Source organism: Paramormyrops kingsleyae, chromosome 4 (assembly GCF_048594095.1).
Source record: "Paramormyrops kingsleyae isolate MSU_618 chromosome 4, PKINGS_0.4, whole genome shotgun sequence".
NCBI lineage: Eukaryota > Metazoa > Chordata > Actinopteri > Osteoglossiformes > Mormyridae > Paramormyrops > Paramormyrops kingsleyae.
In genome coordinates this window covers 33,457,088-33,480,422 of record NC_132800.1, presented here as the reverse complement: position 1 = coordinate 33,480,422, position 23,335 = coordinate 33,457,088, and the positions used below count along the sequence as shown (strand labels likewise).

The 23,335-nt window shown below is 45.2% G+C and overlaps 1 long non-coding RNA gene across 2 annotated transcripts; it reads left to right on the top strand.

The window, feature by feature from the left end:
• The first annotated feature begins 3,666 nt into the window (after positions 1-3,666).
• On the top strand, positions 3,667-20,265 carry LOC111845964 (uncharacterized). Of its 2 annotated transcripts, XR_002838779.2 has the most exons (4): positions 3,667-3,716; positions 18,450-18,662; positions 18,945-19,023; positions 19,151-20,265. It is a non-coding gene; the product is annotated as an uncharacterized lncRNA (long non-coding RNA). The 2 variants fall into 2 exon arrangements; XR_002838778.2 differs by lacking the exon at positions 3,667-3,716 and having other exon boundaries at positions 18,229-18,662.
• Positions 20,266-23,335: the final 3,070 nt, after the last annotated feature.

Below are 23,335 nucleotides of genomic sequence, written 5' to 3'. Positions count from 1 at the left end.
CGTCGCATATTGGAAGCAGGTGCGACTTTACTATTTGAATAACATTTGAAATAATAAGCAGGATGTGATACAACAATCCCGGTGAATATGTATATCCACCGACATAATCCTGCAAGTCATACCCAGGGCTGATTACTTTGGCAGAGGTACAGAATTCGTTCAGCTAAAACAGCCGACCTTAGCTGCCATTCAAAACTTCCTTATAAACCCTTCAGTTACGTACATTTTCACTTGAAATACAAAAAAAAAGATGTCATCATCTCACACCAGAACTGGAAAAAGGGGTATGATTTTTTGTTGTTGAAAATGTGATTGATAAATTTACTTAAATATCTCTTGCGGCTTTTCCGGAGTTAGCATACATGCTAGTGTGGCTAAGCTAAACCTCAAAGTTGGAAGAATCCTCGTATGTAAATGTAAAAATCAGATACATTCTAATTTTGTGTTCAAAAGGAAAAAAGAATATCCTGACCGGCTCCACTCCCACGCACACACAGTCCAGTGCTACTCAGATGCTGCCAAACGCAAGTCTTCACCTTTACCTTTTTCTCCGGGGTCACCTTAGCCTCTCCTATACAAGCCGCAGCAGCGCCTTGAAGTGGTCTGCGATTTCCTGTGCACGGGCTGGGCCTGGGACCCCGGGCGGGCGGCTCAGGAGGTGCGGATGGAGGGGAAGCCAGTATTTATCTCTGCTTGTGCGGCATGAATTCCGCCTTTGATCTGTCCCGCGGACAGGACCTCCCCGCGCTTCACCGCGCTGGTCAGCCTGGGATAGGCACGCTCCACCAGAAAACGGTGTGCTTCCAGCGCCTGCCCGCACGGCGGCCAAAGCAAAATACGCACCCCGGCAGATACCAGAAGAGGTGTCCCATGTAGAAATACACATGCATTGCTGTTACTGGATTAACGCAGTTGAGTGGCAGTATGTAAAACGTAGCCTGGCCCAACAGATCTAAGACTTTAAACCAAATATCACTGCAGAACCGTTAATGGGATGATCTGCGCAGGAGCACTGGAGTAGGATCCTTTGAAGCTGGACAGAGTTGTTTGAGATTTCATCCAAGTAATTAAACGCTCAGCAAAAAAGTATATTTTCATATCGCTTTGTCACAAAACCCAGCTTTGTGAATCGTCTGATGAACCCAAGACAAGTTTGAACACACTACAATTCATCTACTCTGCTTCATAAAAAGAGGCAACAAAAAACACAAAGGATTTATTTTTTTCTCGTTATGGCCATTACGTAATACTATGTCATACAGAAACGATTAACTTCTGCTCCTTTACTACAGCCTTTATTTTTCTGGCAAAAAAAGTGCTGAAGTTAACCCTTTTGAAGAGGCATTGTGGTTCAGTCGACAGCCGGAGCAGTTTCGGGTTTGGAATGCCAACCTCGGAAAGTAAAAAAAGAATAGGGCTGCAAGGAAATCCTTCACAGTAATCAGCAGGCCTTTCTGTCGTCGCACGGCCTGAATGGAAGAGCCGGGCACACAGGAAGCCATCAGCTAGCCTGAGAACGACATATTAGAAAAATAAGAACAAACAAACAAGAGCCGAAAAGCCCATATGCCATTGAAAAACTATAACTTGGGAGAGTGCTTTGTGGTGTCTTTGTTGTGGCCGTCCCATTGAGCGGCACATCCTGAATCAATAGCTTTGGGAAATTGGCTTGCAGCAATGGGCCCTGTGAAAGTGCCCACTTAAAAGACTGGCTGTGCTTTACTATGATTACGTTTAGTCAACTGGCTGGCTCGCCATTCGCGAAATCACGTCCTCTCGCACGTTCGCTAGGATGAGAGCGGGGTTACCCTCCGTCACGGAGCAACACTTCTATGAAACGTCCATGGATCGCCTTGGCTTTTGCTTCTCGTGCTGTAAGGCCCCCCCCCCCCCCCCCCTGCCCGCGCTACGCTACTCTTCACGGTTTGCAGCATAAAGATGAAATGTGTGGCTGCTCATTGGGCTAAGCCTCTGCGCCTCTGATTGGACGGTTGCCGGTTTGAACCTTGGCCTCAGCAGAATAGTCACATGTCCATGGGCCCCTGAGCAAGGCCCTTAACCCCCAGCTCCAGGGCTGCTGCACGCTGGCTAACCCTGTGCTGTGGCCCCCAAGCCTGCTCACACGTGTCTGTGTCTCATGGAGAGCACGATAGGGTTAGCAAAAAGAGTGTTTCCAGAGAGGGATTAATAAACTGTCACTATTATACTCTAAACATCAAATTCAGTCATAACTAGACCATATTTCATTTGATGTAAATGAAACAAACTTAAGAATTCTTGATTCCACAAAAAAAAATAAAAACACTTCAATGATGTCAAGGTGAAACGAATCGCTTGGACAGACCAATTACTTGACAAGTTTAATAGTTAATTAGGCAGGTTAACTGTTTAAATGCTGGTAATCAATATATAAAGACTAAAGTACGGTGGTTAGCACAAGGCTCACAGATGCAGAATTTGCACCTGTCTGCACGAAGGCTAATGATCAAACGACGACGTGTCAGCCGTGGACCCAGGGGTCGAGGACAGCAGCAAAACAAACACCCCTAGCCAGGACTGTGCGCCAGAAAACGGCGCCGGGATCCACAAGTCGGACAAACCCCCGGCGAATTAGCCTCAGCAACATCTGGTGGACTATCGCTGGGCCTCGTTCGATGCTGCTGCGGCTCTAGTGCAGCTGACAAACGAAATGCAGACGAGCCTCGACCGATGTGAGGTGTTTTTACAAACAAAAAGAATTCCACCTGTCAGAAGCTGCTCCATTTTATTTATTTTTTAACGAGCTCCCACATTAACTCTCCCCAAAAAACAACATGTCATCGTGTGCCACAGGGGAATAATAATATAGGAGTGTAACATTAGGTTCGAAATGACATTCGTTTTACAAGCTAGCCGAACACAGAGGGCTAATGAAATGAAGGAGAACTGTTTTAACAATGCTACAGACGTGTTTATAATCGAATAGCCAGTAGTTAAGTGTTTATGAGAGGACAAGACGAGCACTGACAGGAGACGTGGCAGGATTGCATCTTTGTAAATATTTGGCAGAGTGTGCTCTGGACCCAAAGCTGCTGTATGCTGAAGTAACCTAATATCTCTCTAATCACCGTCTCAAATGGGTCAGAATCGAACATTATTTTTCATCCAGTTAAACACTTGGCACGTGTTTGGAAATGTTTTTGCTCTGCTTTTGCAATTACAGCGCTGAGGTCCGATGGTCAGCCTGAGCGCCATTACTGAGCGAAAACATGACCGAAAAGCTGTATGTTGTCCTCATTATCTTCATAGAAAACAACGAAAAGGAAATTCTATTTCAATGCGCAATTCCCCCGGCAAAGAAGCATAGAGCTGTTTATAGACCATTGCATTTGAAGGTAGCTCACCAGCCTAAAGTTAATAGCAAAAACGTCTGCTGCCTGCAGAGATATGTGTGTTTTCATCTCCTTCTCCTGACTCACACTGGCAGGCGATGCAGTTACCGTGTTTAAATCCTGTACTCGTGCTGATGTTGTGTCTTTCAGGGAAATGTGAGCTGCCTTACCTGAATAGATTTCTATTATAAACCTGTTTTCCACATTACCCTCTGTCACGCACATTTTAAATTCAGGAATCGTGATGTTAACGTGCAGGTTTTTTTTTGTTTCGGGTTTTCGTTTGAAGGTAGCTGTTTCGTTCGACCTTTTACTTGCAAACTGGGGCCTATTTGGAATAGTAAGGTAGGTTTGATGAGTCTGTGTATTCTAACATTTTATTGAATTACAGTACTTGTACAAAAGCCTGACATGAAGCTATTCCAATACTTTTATAGTGGAGATTTCTTTATTTTTTTACCTTCCATAAAAGCTCAGTGGACTGATGAATGGCTGGCAGATAACTCACACTGTTGACAATGAATATGCGACCATTACGAGCAATATATCATTGACTGTGTCCCAATTCAGGGGCTGCACCCTTCTTAGGCTACAAGACTGAACACATCACAGCAGCGCGACAAGGCTGTCCCATTTAAAAGGCTCCTTCAAATCTGGCCTAGAAATGCATCCTTTTTCCGGGTTACGATGGATCCTTGGCAGCCCAACCTATCCCAAGGCTCATTGTGCAAATTTTTAGGAGGATGCAGCAGACAAAGGCTGCATAGACCACATCCTACAGCCCCTGAATTGGGATACAGCTATTTCGTCAAGTACTCTATACAGTGTCATGCTATCGGTGCTGATTTGCTAACTAAAAAAGGACCTACATAATTACCCTTGGGGTGTATGTGACCTGGTGGCATCGTTGGCATTTACTGTTCCAAATGTAAGCCTTAACTCCTAAATTACAACACTGTTTCAGAACTGAAGACATGTGAATTCATGAAAGACTCATCCAGTTATTGAGCATGATGGGCTTGTGGGAGTTTTCGTTTTAGTTGCTTGGACCGACCTCCTCTACAACCTGATTGGTTATCTCATCGAACCAATTATTTTTCGGTCTGCCTTCTGAACATTTTTGTATAAGTAAAACTCCGATTGGTGTATGATGGTCTCTGGTCAGCTGTCGTTGCAGGATTTTCTTTGTGCTTCTCCATGTCCTTCAGGGGTGGATGTGAGCAGAAGGCCTAGCTTCTGCCCCGGCAGGTAGGTCTGGACGGGCCTCCCACGCCGCACAGTGTCTCCAGAGCTCACCAGTTTGTTAGGGCCGGAAAACGGGAAAGAGATCCAGTGTGTGGGTGTAGCGTGTGCTTGGTCTTGGCGCCGTAGCTGATTACATCCAGATCTGTTGAAACTTTAAAAAAAAATCATGCTTTTCGAGCACGATTAAGGATGTTTTGAAATGACACCATTGTTGCCAGCAGGGGGTGTTGGAGGGGCTTGGCCCACTGGACCACTAGATGATTTGTCATCGGGGGCGGGGGGGGCATTTTATCAGGGTGGCCTGACTTTCTAGCTATTCCCATGGTTGTCAGACAGTCGGCAAGCTGTGGAAGGTCAGGACTGCCTACCCATTTTACTGTAACTGCTAGTCTGGTTCGTCACGATCTGGAACCTATTGGCACAATGCAGGGAAGAACATGCAAACTCCACATACATGGAACCCAGGTGGAGACTCGAACCCAGGCAACAGTGTGAGGCAACAGTGCTAACCACTGCACCACTGCGCCAGCCTTGTCTTCACACTCTACATTATTTAATATTAATTGCTGATGGCATTAGCAAGCCTTTTATGCAGAGTGACACAAGCCAGACTGGAAACTATGTTCTGTCTCTTCTAACTGTCCTGTCAGTTCATCCTTTGATTGAGTATAAACAGCAATCGTGGATGTTTTTTTTACTCATCCAGTCTGTTACATCTTAAGCTAAATAGATGCTAAGGGTTATAACCTATTTTTGATCCAAACAGGCAAAATTTTATACATGTAGTGCAAACTGACCCAAAGAGGGCAAATTTAGGTCCCAAAAGATAAATGTGTGCTAATTACATTTGCACAAATAGCTCATTTTCAGGATAACGGTAGAAAATTGCAGGGTTTCGTCGACCTGGTGATTTCAAGTGGTTTTGAAAGCTGTAATGTAAAAAGTGTCATAGCCCTCGTCCAAGACACACACATACACATAAAAAAAGAAGCGTTTCCAGCCAGAATGAGATATACCCAGCAGCACATCACACAGCGTGACTGACAGGCACAGGAAGCTGTGTTTAGATTATCAGATTTTTAATGAAAGCCATCCAAAGAGGGGAAAAAACACCTCGTCCAACTCAGTTATTTCGGGACAAAGTGGTTCCACTGTTTAACATGGATGGAGATCAGAGAAGTCACCTTCTGAGCTCTGCCTTCCCAACCAGGAAGGATGTTTAACGGTGTAAATCCTGGCCTTTGCTCTCAGCTACAGTGGGCTGGTTTTTCACCTTGACCCCTCTGTGACGCACTTCGTCCCTTTTTGCAGACAGTAAATTGTGGTCGACGTGCCAACCTTTTCCAGTTGATTTAATCCGCATCTAACAAGTGCAAACACTGCAAACACAGACCTACAACGCAGTATAGTTATGTTTTTTTTAACTTATTTCATCCCAGGGAGTGGGATGGGCGGGGGGGGGGGGGGGGGACGCCTGAATACAAAACAAATTCAGAGAACTTAATCCACAGCTTTGAGGAAAACTCGAAAAAGTCCACTCTCCTCACTGGAAACATTAACTTTCAGCTGCTTAGCTGTCCACTTAGCCTGAGGAATATTTTAATGGAGAAATTTGAGATAAGTAATTACTCGGGGGTACTGCAACGAGGCCTCTTGTGAGACTGGCCGGAAACCTTCACATTAAGAGTCCATGCCCTGGACTCATAACTTGCACAGCGCCTGCTGCCTACCCATGCACACACGCACGCACACATACACGCATTCACATAATATGCACAGTACACATGCACGCACGCATGCACACACAAATGCACAGCAGGCATGCATGCACGCACGCATGCACACACACATACTCATACACAGATGCACACAGACACACAGATACACACAAACAGGTAAAGAGAGACTGCAACCCAACACTGAACACAAATGGGACTGCATGTAGTCCCATTTGGGTTTTTCACAGTTTTTACAAAACATAACCTGCGACAGCTGTCCTCATCTTGCAGACTTAACAAGCAAGAAGATTAACAATAAAAAAGCCGCCGGTGTATATTTAAGTCCGCTGAAGAGACGGTAATCCTGTCGTAAGGGACCTCAGAACCAAGCTTTTAATTAGTGCGGAGATAATACGCTGCCGTTTCCTGTCGAGGTTTATGCCTGCATACGAAAGGGAAATGATTCAAGTCGCAGGAACAAAAAGTCACACACACGTCAGCCTCTTGAGTTTCCACATCGAGCCTATGCTCTGCATTCTGTTCGCACAGTTTCGTCCAAGAAATGTTTCACTCAAAAAACGGAGAGGGTGAAAGGGGAAAGCTGCTTCACCTTTTCCAAACAGCACTCTATAGTCCTGACTGGTTTTCAATAAGTTAAACTGCTGATAAGTGGGAAGCTTAAACAAGCATTGAAGTTATTAATTGATTGCCTCAAAATAACAGGTTTTTTCAGCTTGACCATGAATAAAAAGTGAAACATCTGAATACAGATGTATACAAAAAAAAAATACATATCCGCTGTCACGATTCAAACACATTGGGCTGCCAAATCACTCAACGGCCGTTCCTAGGAATCGGTGAATAAACCTAACAGTCCTCTCCAAGCCATTACTGGACGTTTGGAATTGGATGTTTGAAATTAATCAAGATTACCTTTTCAAAATAGCTGGAATCTTTATAGGGAGAATTTCTTCTTTCTACAAACACAGACTAATAATTATTTCCAGTGAGATCATGTCCCATTTAAAATAAAAAGAAGGACTAACTGGAAGAACGTTTGGATTAGTTTGGATTCATTTTCATTCACTCTGCTGGAGGCAGGTTGAACTTGGTTTGTTAAATGATTTGCTCTAAAATGAAACTGAATTAGGCAAGAAAGATTGATGTCAAGCAATAAATACCTACAGGTGGCTATGTTAAAATATTAGTGATAGCATACTAACACAGAGAGCCCATACGCGTATCATAAAACTCAACACAGGGGACCAAAACGAACTGTAAATCTGCAGGACATTTTTTTTTAAATAAATGCTTCATAAGAAAAACAAAAGTTCTTTTCCATCCAGTCATTCACTGTGCTTATTTTTTTAATTCCAACCCTTGTCAAGACAAAAACCCCAATGTGTTTGAGAGTTTATAAAATAGTCCATACAAATTTAGCTAATTAAGCATTTTTGACAGTTGGCGAAGACTAATGAGTCTTGAGATGACTGCCATCTTCCTGTTGGTCTGGATGTTATTGTACTGACTTATTGCTGGTGAAGTTCTGCAGATTGTTATGAAGTCTTGAGGAAACATTAATGTCATTTAATCATTTATTTTTCAATATTTTACAACTGTTGGAAACTCATTCATTAAGCTTGATTATTCATAGTAATAACTTTATTTATTTTTTGGCGACTACAGCAGATGTCCACACATTTCTGCACCTGACCATCAGTAATGTGTGTAGGTGGAGCCAAACAAACTCGTAGCCACACCCTTTACCAACCTGACCAATGGGGATGAGGATTGGTGGATGCTCATGCTCATTTATGGTCCGCTGAACAAAACAAGTCAGTGCTGTGCTATTTCTGAATGGAGTTTATTTTTTAAAAAGCAAAAGCAACACACATCTGTAAGCATTGCCTAGAAACCAGGTCAAATCGTGTTTGAGTTCTGGGAACTCAAGGTTGATTTGATCCTGGTGTATTTTTGTTGAACTTTCTGGCATGTCTTCTGTTAGTGTCTGGGTATTCCTTGTTGCAGTATTTCGTTTTTTTTGCTTGGCAAGTCTTTTGATGTGCTGGTTCAATCCCTTCGTTCTTTCTTCTTTCTAGTGATTCCTATAAGGCTTGTGGGTGACAAGCACCTTGACGTTGGATCTAATGTTTCTGACATCATGGGGAACAGCATCCTGTCATGGACCTGGGAGCCTGACGCCTCATGGACGGTGCCTCTGCGAGACAGATGAGCGGATTCCTCAGCAGTCCCCTGGAACAGTGTTTCCCGATCCGGTCCTTGGGGACCCACAGACGGTCCACGTTTTTCGCGCCCTTCCAGCTCCCTGCTGGACAGTTCACATTGGACCGTGGACGGTCTGCGGGACAGTCTGTGGGGCGGTCTGCGGGACAGTCTGTGGGACGGTCTGCGGGACAGTCTGTGGGGCGGCCTGCGGGACAGTCTGTGGGGCGGTCTGCGGGACAGTCTGTGGGACGGTCTGCGGGACAGTCTGTGGGATGATCTGCGGGACAGTCTGCGGGACGGTCTGCGGGTCCCTGTGGACCGGATTGGAAAACACTGCCCTGGAGTGTGAGGGTGCTATTTCTCCCAGTGAAATGTGGGGCTCATGGGAGTTTTACTACATAAAAATGTTCTGAGGGCAGAAGGAAAAATGACTGGATCAGAGAGATAACCAATCAGATTGTAGAGGAGGCGTGTCCAGGCAACTAGGAGGGAGTTTAGTTTGATGTTCATTTTGATGCACTCATACCTACACTCACTTTCACAAGCCAAATCACTGCGTAGGCCTGCAAATACAGCTTGGACTGCATAGCAGAAGCCCAGAGACACTAACATTAGACTGATGAAGTGGTGGCCCCTTCACCGTACATTTACCTGGAGTTTAGTTGGCATCGGCCCCCACTGCCCAGCTTCCCCCCAGACCAGCGCAAACGTCTGTTGCTGAGACTTGGCACTCAGGAAACACGGCGATGAATCTTAGGATCAGGCCTGCCATTTAACCCCCCCCCCCCCCCCACCCCCGTCTTTTGTGACTGTGAATGGTTGTCTCATTTGCTGTTTCTCATGTTAATCCAGGAGACATCAATCTTCACTTGGCAGGATCCCACGTATAATACTGCAGAGACCACCCACAACACATAGGCGTGTGGACCACAGAATCTGTCAGCCCCCCCCCCCCCTCCAGCCCCTGGCATTGCTCAGGCTTCATACAACAGCATAGGACCCTGTGAGTCTTAACTGGGGGCCAAAAAGCAGCCGGATCTGATTTCAGTATTAATAACTTGTATTAAATGCTTGTTTCTCTATTTTTTTTAATCATGGATAATTTATATGCACCATTCGCCGTGTTTTAAACATTATAGCACCATATTCATTATTATATTTTAAGAATGAAACTCCTATGAAAAAATAATAATCTGGCTAACGGTTGCCTGAGCCTGGTTTTAAATTAAAAACTATACTGTGTTAGATAGGGAGGCTTATGGGTGTCCAAGGGTGGGGTAAACTCAGCTGATGAGTCCATTCATCTTTGCCTTATTAGCAGTCCTATGAGTTATGTTTCGTGTCATTTCCCATAGTCCTTTGCGTGACCCGACACCCATTTTGCTTTCAGAAATCCCCCCCCCCATCCTTGTGCTGTCAGTGAGACTACTGTTTTCATTACTTTCCACTGTTTTGTTAAACCCATCTCCAGTACCCTGCCCCCCCCCCCCATCCCGTGTCACATGCTTCTGTTCGCCCTCAAGCCCCCCAGCAAATCTTCACTGTCTAAAACACCCCAGTTCCCCAGCAGCATTCTTTCACAGATTGCCGACATGTACGTCATGCTTTTATTTCAGCCTGCTTGTCAGTTTTGTTTGACTTTATCCCACACTTGTTTTATAATTCTACGTGGCTCATGTGGTCAACGGCTTCGTTTGCTCTTTCTATAAATACCAAAATAACCATCTCCAATTTTGTTACTTCAACTGATCCAATTTTCAGATGGTTAAAATCTTCAGGCGTTCAGATGAGGTTCATTTTCAGCACAGGTTCCTTTTTTAACATTATCGGAGATGTTTTATAAAGTAATACTCAAAATGAGACGGTGTTTTGATAGGCTACAATGAAAACATGTTAGGAAATGGTATATTTCCTGGAGCTCAGATGGTTTTTTTGGAAATTTCTGGTGGGATATGAAATCACGGGGCTTGGTCTCCGTTTCAGTCGGCCGTATTGGGATATTTCCATCCATCCCAAATCTTACTCACTGTGAAAACAGTTCAAGTGCTAGCACTCATCGTCACGGGGTGAGTCTGATTAAAGGGCTTTGTTTCCATTGTCTGGAAATAATGGCAGTTGTATTGGGCTTCACGTCAGCCCCTATTAGGGCCACAAGATACCAAGTCTGTTTGCCCGCGATGATCATTCCGTGAGCTTTGGGTTTCTCCGGCAGATTCCCAGGGTGATGACATGCTGAGGTTTCCCCCACGGAAAAATGTGCCGTCCAACGAGGGCCCTCTAAACCTCAGGCAGGGCTTCCCTGCGACCCCACGCCGTCCCCTGCCCCCATATCCCCGAGGCGCTCAGGAAGATGTCGGTTGCCGGATGCTTGCGACTCCGCGTTGCTGTGAGCTGCGGCCCGGGGGCCAGATTAGCTAGCTGTGCCGCTATCTGGCGTTGACAGTTCGCAGGGGTGGGTTTTTCCAGGGCCGCTCTGGGCTTGGGGTGTGTCAGAGACCCCATTTCCCTTCACACAAGGCCCTATCTCCCTGGGTCTCGCAAGCTTGGCAGGTAGGAACTCTGGCATCACCAGGGACTCCCACAGGACTCAATTAGCTGTTTCAAAAGCATACATGAATGTCCATGTCTGTGTCCTTTTTTTCCCGCGAATTTTTCCTTGAGCAACAGCTTGCACGGCTTAAGAAAACAAAGTTGTCTGGCATTTTGAAGTCGACTGAAAATAACGCCCGTCCGAGTCTGCCGGGGGTCTGGGAGCGGAGAGGGAAGATGGTGTTGAAATTGCAGACGGTCTGAGTCACATGGCTGAGACCCGCGTAAGTGTCCCGTCTTCGAGTCGGACTATGCATCATGCTGTGCGGCGCATTAAAAATATACCGGTGGGAGCGTGGGTTAGGATTCGCGCCAAGGTGCTGCCTCTTACAGTGGCCTGGGATATCTTTCGTGTTAAGTGCTGGGGGCGTGGGGGGGTCTGGCTAGCTTTAAAGACAGTACCCAAGGACAGGGCTATCGGGATGACCCTTGGAGGAATATTCGAGGAAACGGCATGCCAGAGCTGGCGATGGTGAGGCCAAGCTTTTCGGACAAACGGGACTGAAGGATACGTCTGGGGGTGATGTCTGCGGGGGAGGGGGGGGGTGCTGGCTGCTGGCTCCGTTCGCCTGGCCTTGTTGCAGCTGCTTTCTGATCATCCAATGCTGTGAGGACCCTCGACAGGACAGGCACGTCATCTAGGACGTGCCTCTGCCTTGTGACCTATGGATGGATAGATGGATGGATTGATGGATCACGGATGGATGATGGATGGATAGATGGAAGGATGGATGGACCAGACCTTCCTAGGGATACATCTTACAGACATGACCACCTCCACTGAAGCTGTGGCTTCAAACAGCCCCGACAGGCTACCGTCCAAGACATCTGTGAACGGTCCTACAGCAAACTTCTGATCCCGTTTCAAACTTTATCTCAGTGGCAGATGTTTTCAATGCAGGGGAGTTTATATTGCATACCTTGAAAATTGGAGACACCTTTCCTTATGTGTCGCTAATGGTTGAGAAATTAGTTACAAATTATGCACTCTGATACACAGAGAAGTAACTGAAAGGCTCCAGTTGTCGTCGAATTAATTTGTTTTTTTATAATTTAATGAGTACTTCTAAACTGTTCATAGTTCTTGTTTTTTTATGCATGGCATCGATTTGCTTGTAACTTTACATATATTATCCTGTCTGTTGAAACAGGTCTGGTTCTGTAGGCTCAACAAACCCGTAAGTTTATTGTTCCTTTTGGGATTTTTAGCCCGAATCCCTGTAGCCACTTATGGAACATACCTGAGCTCCAGCCCAACTTCGAAACCATTAAAAAGCTCTCCCCCTCAGCCTTACTGTCCTACGCTGGCTCTAACACAACCGACATGAGAAGGAATCGGAATGGAATTCTGATCCTCATGTTTAGGTTATCATAGAAGGGTGGAATTAGGAAATGACCTATTACACGCTGACAATTTCAAGTTATTTCGCGTTATTTTGAGAAATGGAAAAATCGTTTCACTTGCAGGTCCCATAAAGCTGAAACCACAGCTATAGATCAAGTGCTGCGAACAAAAACACTAGAACTGAAGTTCAGTTGAACTTCTCTCTGTATCCCAATCATATTCAAACCAATGGTCACCTTGGTCACTGAAAGCAAGTGACTGGCTACATTTTCAGTGGTATGCAAATTAGGGGTGACATGCAAACATCAGGCGAGTATCAGGACCAGGTCAGCAATACAGTGTTGGGAATTCCAGGTTCAGAAACTACAAATCCAGACCAAGATTTTCTTTCTACCCACCAGCTGAATATATAGAGTCACAGTCACAGAGTACTCAGCTGGTGGGTATAAACAAAATCTTGGTCTGGATCTGTAGCTTCTGGACCTGAAATATCCAACACTGGTGATACAGAGCTAGGCAGGATTCATTAGACTTTAGGAAAGGAACATTCTAGGCGTGAAGGACACACACTTTTAACTCCTTGGTTTCAATCCCAGGAGGGTCCTTGATGTTGTACTGTAACCTTAAGCAAAGTACATAATCTATATCACTCCACTAGAACATTCAGTTGTGTGAATGGGAAAATTTGTGATTATAATGATGAAAAACTACGACAGACAAAGCGATTAACAAGTTTTTCTGTAGCTAAGGAGATTAGCTGTTGAAGGATCTGAGCCAAAATTTTTGATGGAGTAAAGTGTGAGTCAAGTGTGAGTGTTTTCATTATAGTGTCTCTATAGAGGCCCACAGTTATACATCAAACGAATATTTTTATACATATTTTCACAAGTGCATTTTTCTGTTTGGGTTTTTAAAAATCCCTTTGAAAAGTATGTCTGTTTAAAACAATACTTCACGCTGGTTTGTTTGCTATAGATAAGTGCGCTCTCAGCTTGAGAGCAAACATCTTTCATTCATTTTCCAGGAATTCAGTTGTGTCATCCTAGAAATGTCCACTTCATTAAGATACGAAGTAGGCTGCATAGCGCATGGGGCCCTGTGTTAAATTATGCTGAATTCAAAGACCCTTGTCACCCGCTTCTTAGCACTGAACGTCAGATGCTAAGAAATGCATCTAAGCCAAACTGATAGTTTTCACATTTCAGAGAATCCCCCAGCATGCTTTTGGGTTTCTCAGTAAGTGTGTCCCGAAGGGGAGAGCATACGAGCCATGTGCATCATTATCTTTATTAATTATGTTATTTCGACTCTGTCAAATCAGCATTTTTCACTTGTATTTGTGTTGATGCTACTCATGACGGCCCATTTGGAGTGTCTCACGCCAGCAGGTGCTGATACGGGCTGCTAACTTCGCTTAAACCCCCCCCCCCCCCCCACAAGTTCTGCCCAAAACCTCTGCCCTGGCCGTCTGGCCCTAATGCTTTTGAGCTGGGGGAGAGGTGATCCAGGGATTCTGGGAAAAGCGTTTGTTTTCCGGCGCCGAGCGTGCTTCAAAGATGGACAACGTGACGTGTCGCTAATCGTCTCGACACCGGAGGCAGCGCTCCGACGCCGGACGAATATGTTTACGTGAAGAATGTTACAAATGGCCAAGAATCTGTAGCTAAATAAACAAACGCATAACTGGCCGAAGAGCAGAATTAATGACTGAGTGAGGAAAGAGTTTAACAGAACGCGATTTATCGGAATACTTTTAATGCGACTAATGTGGATTTCTACTAATTTGACTGGCCATTTTCGGCGTTGTTAATGAGGCCCTCGAAACTCCAGAGATTAGACCTCGTCCTTCACAGGGCTGTAAGCAATCTGTCAAATTTCGTGCAGCATCTAACTTCTCGGCCTGCAAAGTTTACTCTGCTACCTGGAATTTAAACAATCTCCGGGCTGAGATAAGATTGATCAAAATAATAACGAAAAAGACTGGATCAGGTTAAGAATGTAATATGATCACCAGCTCCCTCTCGGGGATCAACTCCTGTCTTTATCTCATTTAGGGAAATAATTATGGCACCATAGCTAACCAAAAATCAGATAATGCAAATAATGAAATAAGTGTGACTGCAGAAGGTAACAAGGGTTAATTTTGTATGTGTTATCACAGGTGTACTCTGTCCTCTCCTGCTTTTCCAGGGAAATCGAGAATTATTAGTGTAAAGGTCAGTGCGAATATTTGATTACACACCATCCATGCGTAAGTACTAAAATGAGGTGGCATGGTACATTTTAAGGTAATTTTTACGGCCTGAGTTCTGGGTTGAGACAAAGCAGACTGTAACTTTATATTGTTTTATTTAACCAAAACGTTTTAAGTAACCTTGGAGCGAAAGTGTCATTATCGCAGGCCTTATGCGACCAATTTGTATCGAAAGTACACTTTCCTACCTCTGGCAGAACAGAAATATGTGCCCCTGTGTTTGTGCGTTATAAATATATCTGTCTGGGTCGTACATTTCCAAGACATGGAAATCTTGTTCCCCCCCCAAGATACATAAATACGGGTAAGTAATTATTTAGTTGTACTACAATGGATTTTTAAAAGAGTCTCATCTTTCAGAATCAAACTTTCAATTAAATTAATTTAGACCGATTGCTTGTTTTTGGGAGCATTTAAACTTGGGTTCCCCAAACCGCCCCCCCTCCATAAAATTTTATACATTCTAATATGCTCTATTTGGAGGTCCAAGTTGTGTTAGTTTGTAAAAATAATTACAACGTGTAATAAAATTGCGAATGAGTGGCTAAAGTGGTCTTTGATCATGCTTTAGCTTGTTAGCAATTGACTTGGAGATTGCACACTTTGATAGGCAGCTAGGTAGCATGAAGGAGACTGTTCTTTATCCCAGGCATAAATCTGCGAAGCCCTGCGTGGACCATATATTCATCGTGGCAAGCGTTCCTACGCATATTCAGTCAAATAGCCGCACGCTAGGGGCCACGTTTTACGGAGTCTCTGGACCATGGGAGGAAACCCATTAGAAAATGAGAGGAATGTACAATCAGACAGAGCTGTGGCCAAATAAAAACTCAGCGATCTGGAAGTAAGAAGAGGCAAAGCAGCCTCCTCAGCCACTGATGTGTTGGGGGGGGGGGGACATGAACGCACAGTAATTCCAACAAAACATTCAAGTCCGGGGGCCCCTAGAATATACATTTCATTGTTTCCAGTTCACGTGCTAACTGGACTTCCCCATCGGTCCAGCCTTACATGTGTTCCTGATTAGCATAAACGAACGAGCAGCGAATGGCAGAAGCGGGATTAGCGGCGGAGTCGGAGCGGTCCCAACGTTCTCCGCTCTCACGCACGCTCGGCACCGTCGTCTTTGCGGCGACCCGCGCGCGCCTGGCATGAATTAGCTACCCGGAGCCTGACGTCATGACGACGGTGTGGCACATTGGGTTAGCAGGTTAAGGCCCCTGGGTTGGAATAGTGTTCCTCTCTTGGTTCCTCTATTGGCACAGGTGTGGTTTGCTAGCTGAATGCTTATTAAGCTGTCACCACTTTACCTCCAAGGTGGGACTAATAATTCCCCCCCCCCTCCTTCCCCTCAGCAAAGTGGTTCTTAGACCTGAGAGGCTGTTCAGGGGAAGTAATGCTGTTTAAACATTCGCAGCCACTGGTAAGCTGGAAGGAGCGGCGAACGGAGATTTAAGACGTGCCTCATGTGGCGGAGGTAAAGGCGAAAGAAACTTCGCTACCTCATCGGATTGACACAACTCGATTACTCTGTGAAACACGAAACAGGGGAAGAGGTCTCCAAATCGAGTAAACCGAAGCCCTCTCCAATTAAACTGTTTAATTCCAACAATTAAGATGAATGAGAAGTAATTACCACATATTTTCGTCGGTGGTTTCTTTTTTAGCTTTTTATTATACACACACACCGGTTTCCATAGCAACCAGAGTTACGTTAATCACTGTCCGTACCTCAAAAACAGAAGAGAAAAAAAAAAAACGATCAGACACTATTGGAAACCTGTGGCTTTCAAATTATAGGGTTTTACTTGAAATATTACCATACACTTATTTTATACCGTATTTAAAATTTGGCTCAGTGTGAGAATGTTCCACCTACTAGAAAAAAAATACGGCTACATAGCTGAAGCATTATTTTCTAGAAGATCTATGTTATCATTTTTGAGACTAAGAATGGCCACAGAATGTAAAATTATGCGTGAATTCTGGATCTTTGGACACCCACGTGCTTATCATTTATTCGCCGCCATCTGTGAAATATTCATTTGCATCATGCAGACACGCTACACTCATGAGGTTAATGAAATCAGCCTAATCTGCTAATAATTACACCCAAGATTTCCCGGCATCGAAATGCCTGGTGGCTGTTGGCCATTGACCTTTCAGGGGGCGCCATCTAGTGTCGGCACTGGTAAATAAAAGTCAGCCTGTTGCACGCTGTAGCATTTTCGAGGCTGAGAAAACAATAAGAAAATGTAGTGTTTGTCAATTTTTAACTGGCAAATTGAAACTACTAAATGATTTTAAACATACAAAAGCACAATACAAAGCCTGCTACCAGTATTTTAGCAGTTTTATTAATAATGCATTAAATCTTAATATAAGAACCGTCGAAACCCGAAACAGAATGTCCTCACAATGTGATAAAAACATGATATTTTGTCCTTGTGGGGACAATTTCTCAGTCACCACGAAAGGGATTTTATAAAAAATCTGTGAATGTGATCCAAAAGCTAAAAATTCCAGAACTCTTGCATTTTCTTTGGTTACTTATGGTTAAGGTTAGGGCTGGGTAGGAGTTAAGGTTGTCATTGTTGGGATTAGGGTTATGCCCATATAAATAAATGGAGAGTCCCCACAAAGATATGAGTACAGGTCTGTGTGTGTGTGTGGGTGTGAGAGAGGCAGGGGTGGGGGGGCAAAAACAAGTATGAGGCCTGAGATTTCCACAGAGGGAAACAGCTTTGTGAAGCTTCCAGAAAGTTCCGGCGGGGCATTGGAAAGACGCTGATACCCACAGGGTGGTTTGTGTGACGGTGGAGGTGGGAAAAGTGGAGAGATGGAATGGGAATAGGGCACATGGTCAGACACCCCCCCCACCCCCCCCCTGCCGTGTGAAGGGGACAGGAAGATCCCACCCACCGTGGTGGGTTACGCAGACAGGGGGGGTGCAGGAGGCCGCTCTGCTGCAGCCAATCAGAAGAAAGGGTGGGGGGGGGGGGTTCTCAAGAAGAGAAATGTCGATCGTTCAGTTTGCTCCTCCGCGGATTTAAAATAGCATTCCTGGTGCAGTGGATTTGGGAAACGGCTCGCGGCCAAAGTCAGGAACCACGACAGGTGCCTTTCCGGAGCGCGGGTCACCCGCAGTGCGCGGCAGTGTGGCCATGTGACCAAGGCAGCCGCTTGTCTCCGCGCCGAGATCGCAGTGTGCCCCCGTCTCCCCATTTCAAGGTTCATTTGGCCATTTTTACTGTTTTATTTGACTCATTCCAGGTTGGCGGGACACCTGCTATGTGTTCCCCAGCAACCCCCCCCCCCCCCCCATGTGAGTACCAAGGCCAGCTGGCCCCCCGTCCTGTTACTCACATGGAGAACATTCACATGGGTCTTCTCACCTCACCTGACCCCAACATCTTCTCTGGAAACTGTAGCAAGGCAAGTGGGGGGGGTCGGTTTGGGGGTGCGGCTTGGGCAAGAACGAGCATGGTTCCTTTTTGGGTGATTGACAGCTGGGTGCAGGGGGGGGGGGGAGGTGAGCGGTTGGTTCGTTAAAAGAAATATGGGTGTTGAGAGAAAGACTTCACAACCCGCTGTGGGTGGGATTGTGGTGCTTTGTCAATCACTGGGAGGCGTAACCCTGTGCTTATTGGCTCCCATTCTCTTAAGAGGCAATGATTGACAGCATGTCCCACCTATCTTAGGTTTCAGGTTTTCAGCCCCTGTTTCTCCCATCGCTGTGAAAGACCTGAACAAGACCTTCACTAGGAGGTATCAGCCTGAGGAGTCTAGGTTAGCAAGCTCTGACTAGGCCTCCCACTCTGATGGAGACCCCAACGCAGCTACGACAAAAGGAGGCCGAGGATGAAGAATGAGACAGAGAAGGCTACAAAAATAAAGGAAAAAAAGAGAGGAAGGTATGTTCTGTACCAGGGTATGAAGACTATGGAGCAGGCTACCATACCAACACGGCTCGGAACAGGCTGGCAGTGAGGGCACAGGGCCGAAAGCGAGACCCTGTGCCCCCTCAAGGTGCCCAGAGGTCTGACATCACGCGAGGAGAGCGGCATCCCCCGACCAGGCCGCCCCGGCTGTTTCGCCCCACAGGTCTCGCTTGCCGATCGGCCGGCTGGAAAAATGAAGTGCTCACTCTCTTATTTCCCTCTCTCTCTCTCTCTCTCTTCGTTCTCGATTAACAGGCTTGCTGGAGATGTGGGATCCCACCAGATGTGGTAACACTTACTCCTACCTGAGGATCCAGGGGTGCTCGCATTCAAGGTCACGCCGGGGGGCTGCTTTAGTCATTGCTCAGATATCCACTGGGTTGCCCGCCCGCCCTGGGTTGCCCGCTCTCCACCTAATTGCTGATGGATGTTTCTTGTTACTTTTTGCCCCCCCCCCACAGGGTGATGCATATGCAGTATTGCGGCCATTTTGGTTCTCTTGTCCTTCTCCCTCTCTCTTGCTGATGTTCTCCTCGCCGGGCTGCCGGGCTAAATCACTCGCAGCAGACTGCGCTCCCCTTACCTGCCGCTTGCACATGAAACCCGACACGCGACGCATCAGACCACCCCTAACCCCTTGGATGCGGGACGGGGGACATCTTGGCATTACTTCAGACAAAGTGAACATTTCGGCAAGCATGTAACACATTCATTGATGAGTTAAAAATTCGCTGAGAAATTAGTGTTAGCCGTAAGTTCAATAATACCCTACGCTCTGAGATAATGAAAATCCGTTCACTGACCTTTTCCTGTATTACTGGTTGTTAGAAGTGACTTAAGGGAATGAAATGAATGTTACAATGGCAAAATGACTCCTCTATGCTGACTTGTTCACCTGTGCTGATGTCACAACCATGCCAGCGATGGAGGGTCTACAAAGCTTTGAAAACATTTCATTAGTCATGAGGCGACTGTCAGATTTCTGACTGGTTCTTCATTCCAAACTCAACTTCATGCTGAATATCAAGTCTATTTTACAACCTGAAATGTTACGGTCTCAGTGCTGTACTCACTATTAGAAAAATCAGAAAGGGCAGTTTTGGAAAAAAAACACTTCATAGATCACAGTCCTGGAGTTTTCTTGAATCTGAGCAGATCCCCAGCCCAAAAAGTGGGCCAACCCAATTAAATATGACTGATTTCCATTCAAAATGAGCATGCATATTAAAAACATTACATCCTATTATGGAAATGTTTAAGGAAAAATGATTCCCAATCAGGTAAAGTCGTTAAACAGATTGTATGCAAGGGTTGTCTAACAGTACTTTTATTTTGTCAAAAGGCAAGGTTCTGTTCTTGTGAGAGAACAGTGAATATTTGCCTGTCTGCCCTCTGCATTTAGACTCGAATCTTAAAATTTGCATTGCATAAATTAGGACTTTGTCATCCTATTCATTTGACTTCCTCTGCGGGCCCCTGAAATTTGGCTCCTCCCAAGGTTTCTTCCTTCTAGGGAGTTTTTCCTCGCCACTGTCGCCTCTGGCTTGCTCACTGGGAGCTTTGGGCAGAGATAATGTAAAGCGCTTTGAGACAATGCAATGTTGTGAAAATGCTCTATACTAATAAAATTTAATTCAGTGTAATATTACCTTTCCATTTTCTTTGATTGACGGCATTGTTACGTGTGCGACATGTGTTGCGGGGTGTGTGTCCTGAAGCCACGAGACTGTCGGTGTCGCAGTACTGACAAGTCCTCAAAAAGCAGAGGAGAAGCAGGACAAAGACTCTCGAAGTCACACCCCCTATAGGACACGCCCCTCTCTGGGACACGCCCCCCCCTGACCGCCGCCCACAGGGGCTTTCCACTGGGGACTTGTGAAGCCAGACGCTCCCAGGGCAGGCCCCAGATCCGACGTGTTTACAGCGGAAAGGCAGGCCGTCCAGCTCTGACATTCCTCTCCCACCGCCGACATGCCAGGCGGGCTCTGGGGCGAGATGAGGCCTTCGGGAATGACGGCCTACCTGCCAATTTAGCGGCCTGCAGACGTTAAACTGGAATTATGGCCTCCGAAGATCCATTTATATTACACACACACACACACACACACACAAACACAGTCCTGTAATCATATCTTTTTGGGGACCGCTCATTCATTTCTATGGGGAAAATGCTAATGCTAACTATGACAACCTTAACCCCAACCCAGCCCTAACCATAACCATAAGTAACCAAACAAAATACAAGAGTTTTTGCATTTTTAGTTTTTTCATTGCAGTCACAGATTTTTATAAAATAGAGTTTTCCCTTATGGGGACCAGGAACCCATAAGGTAAAAAAAAAAGACATTTGGTCCCCACAAGGTAAGGTATACCTGGACCACACACACACACACACACACACACATTTTCCCCTAATGTCCACACAATTTCATTTGATATTAAACACACTGTTGATAAATTCAGCAAACCGACAGAGAACGGAGGACAGGATGGTGAGATTGCGGGAGAATCGTAAAACGCGAAGGCAATCCTTGCCGCAACTTACTGTAACTGCTTTGCCAGCTGACACTGTCACCCAGGTCCAGAGCCTTTACTACAGTAAGACTCGTCACTGGAATTTGCTACGGAGTCACTGGAGTCAACCCAACCGTAAAATCAGACTGACAGCCATCTTCCTGCTACACACTCCCTGTCAGTTCCGTTTTTGTTTTTTTTTTTTATTTTTGATGAATACTGCACACTCATTCGGGCTTTGAAAAGGAACCTCAGATTTATTTGCTGAGTTTTGCATTCGATTTTAATGCCCAGTTGTACATTAATGTCTGACAATCATTCATGTGTCAAGTCATTCATGCATTAAAAAAATGCTACTGAAATATGCGTTTTGAACATGATTCTCACCATAGGGAATATTTCCTGTAGAAAGAGCTAATCTTCACACTCGGTGAACTTAAAGGCAGTTCTTCAGTGTCCACAGAGAGAGAGCAACGACAGAGAAGGCGCCGATTTGCATTAGCAGAGGCTAGAGCGCCACCCGCTGGACAAAGCTGTGCTCCTGACTGCAGACGTATCTGTAACCCGAGTGGACGATGGACCACCTGTACCTCATTCATTACCAGATTTAGCACCGCGGTGCTTTCACTCAGCCACGAGAGGAAATGATATCTGTCAACATGGGGTGCGTTCCAAAATCGTCACAAGTCCGCTCATTGATAAGGTTCAGTCTGTTGGCATTTTTTTTTTAGCATGCTGGGAGCATTTTCAGCAGCGCAACAGTCAACAAAGCCAACCGACGTGTCAAACCGTATTTAGCTTACAGCCGTCTGACATGCAAACGCCCACTGCACATAAGTTTTCATTCTGCGTGTGGTCATATAGTCATTCTTCACATCGGAAACCGGCAGATGCAAAAACAACTCTTTGCGTGCGTTCAGGCTCTTCCCACAGCTTGGCATGGCCCTTCTAACTCCGTGCGATGTCTTATTTATGAGATGTTTCTGTTTCCATTTCCATAGTGTCTACAGTACCCAATTATTTTTTTCCAATCCTGAGACGTAAAAAAAAAAATCCTGTTTGACTGCTGGGTAATATTTTGGGTTTGGAATTTGATTATGGTTCTCGATGCTGGGTTATTCTAAGCCGGATGAGCTAGTATTTGAACGTCATTAGTGAGTGCCTTTAATGAGTACTTCAAGTTAGATTGTACCTAAGCTTATGGCAGACTTGGGTGGACTTCTTCTCCTCAGTTGGAGACAGATTGTGTCGGCAGAATGTAGACAATGTGCAGAAGTGATCTGCACTGCATACCATAGTTTGATTGCTATATATATATATATATATTTAGTTAACGGCCAGAATATTTTTTCATACCTCTTTTAAAACCTCTAGGTTTTATAACAAGCAGAAGTATTCTGGCAAACACACACACACACACACACACACACACACACACACACACACCTGCAGCATGTCAAATGGAGATCTCTTGCAGGAAAACACCATAATTGCTCCCAGCTGTATCACAGTTCACGTTAAAGTACTTCATCCACAGCTCCGTTTTTAGTATTTTATTCAAAAACACATAATAACGTGATGTAATAGCATGTTCAGTCCCGTAGCAAAAATATTCTAAATGTACCTGGATTACGATTCCTGATTAATGCATCATGTACACATTCTTTGTGGTATGTAATAAATCAGGGGATTAATAAACTAATTGCTGGAAAATGAATGCAAATCTTTAAAGAATATAGAAGCCAAGTCCTTTTTCCCGCAAAATGCTACTTTGGAACTAAAGACAATGCAAATGTTATCAATTTATTAGCTGACTGTCCTACTAAGTCTGACTCTGCATTACGTTATCAGATACATTTACTAAAACAGAATGTTGTTCTTGGTGAGACGTAATTTCGCTGCGTGGCTTCTGACCCAAACTCAAACGGCTGATGACTGAACATTGGATAAGCTTCAGAGATGCAATTCTATCTTCACTGCACTTTCTGATAAAGCCTGGGGTGGTGTTTGCTCTTAGCTTTGATGGGATAATGCTGGACAGGCTTGGCATCTGGAGGATTGTGTGTTTCAGCCCGACGTCATGGCTCTGTGACTGGTATATGCAGGGGTTACCTGTCACAGTCCGTTAGTGA